This window comes from Crocodylus porosus, unplaced genomic scaffold, assembly GCF_001723895.1.
Source record: "Crocodylus porosus isolate Cpor-Errol unplaced genomic scaffold, CroPor_comp1, whole genome shotgun sequence".
Taxonomy (NCBI): Eukaryota; Metazoa; Chordata; order Crocodylia; family Crocodylidae; genus Crocodylus; species Crocodylus porosus.
In genome coordinates this window covers 12079221-12080882 of record NW_017728886.1, presented here as the reverse complement: position 1 = coordinate 12080882, position 1662 = coordinate 12079221, and positions in this window count along the sequence as shown.

Here is a 1662-nt window from a genome sequence, read left to right as displayed (position 1 = left end):
GCATTCTCCAGAACACACATTCAGAAAGGAAACGATGCAGCCCACAGTCTGCTCTTCCAACTAAAGGGGAAGCAATTGCTTTGGTGTCCTTTACTGCTGATGCACTATATAAGCACTGCAGGAACAGTTACGCAGGCAGTACTGATGGCTCATGGGGCACCCTCAGGCTTCTTATATGCCAAGCTAAGACAGACTAATTTCCTGCCTGTAGAAATGGAACTGCTAGTGCATAAGGTCCCTAGATAGTATAATCTACTGTATGGCCCTGTCACATTAAAAGAGGATTCTGTTTGTTAAAAGGAGAGAGAGAGAGAAGTGGAATGACATCCCATGGCTACAAAAGATCCTCTCTGGGGTACCATATGACAAGTTTGGAAAAATTCAAATAGAAATGAAGAATGAGGTCAAAACATGAGGGTGAATTCCTGGTTCCACTAGTGTCAATAGAAGTTTTGCTGCTTACTTCAATAGGTCCTAGAGTTCACCCTGAGGGTGCAGATACAAGGTCAGAGAGGTCGGTGGATAAGGAGTCCAAGCAGAGTTCTAAAAAACAGGATGATGTTGGAACCAGAACTGAAGATGGCTACTGAAATTCAGAGGGCAGAGATTTAGGATTATACTACAAGATTAGCGTTATAACTGTATGTGGGTAAAGGTTTAGTATTTGCATCATACTCAGTATCAAGATACCTAATGTGGTCCCCATCTTCAAAAAAGGGAAGAGGGAGGACCTGGGCAACTATAGGCCCATCAGTCTTACCTCAATCCTAGGGAAACTCTTTGAGAAGATCCTCAAGGAGCACATCTGTGATGGGCCGGCTTCAGGGATGATGCTCAAGGGCAACCAGCACGCTTTCATTAGGGGCAGGTCACGTCAGACCAACCTGATTGCCTTTTATGATCATGTCACAAAAGCAATGGATGCAGGTGTTGCCGTGGACGTAGTCTTTCTAGACTTCAGCAAGGCCTTTGACGCCATCTCCCACCCCATCCTCATTAAAAAACTAGGCAACTGCAGCATTGATGCCTACAGGCAGATGGATTGCAGATTGGCTCAAGGGTCGTACTCAGAGGGTGGTGGTGGACGGGTCATATTCAACCTGGGAGGAAGTGGGCAGCGGAGTCCCCCAGGGCTCGGTCCTTGGGCCTGCACTGTTCAATTTCTTCATCAGCAATTTGGTGAAAAGAAACCTGTTTAAATTTGCTGATGATACCAAAATTTGGGGTGAGGTGAGCACGCTAGTAGGGAAGGAAAGATTGCAGCAAGATCTGGATAGGTTACAGGAGTGGGCTAACGTAAACAGGATGTGTTTCAACACTGACAAGTGCAGGGCGCTGCACTTAGGCAGTAGAAACCAGCAGCACATTTATAGAATGGGAAACTCCCTTCTTGAGAGCACGGAAACAGAACGGGATCTTGGAGTCATTATTGATTCCAAGATGAACATGGGCCAACAATGCGAGGTCACGGTTGGCAGGGCTAACCGGACCTTGTCATGCATCCACAGGTGCATCTCAAGTAGAGACAAGGAGGTGATCCTCCCCCTCTATGTGACGCTGGTCAGGCCACAGCTGGAGTACTGCATCCAGTTCTGTGCGCCCCACATCAGGAGGGATGTGGACAGCATGGAAAGGGTCCAGAGGAGGGCTACCCGCATGATC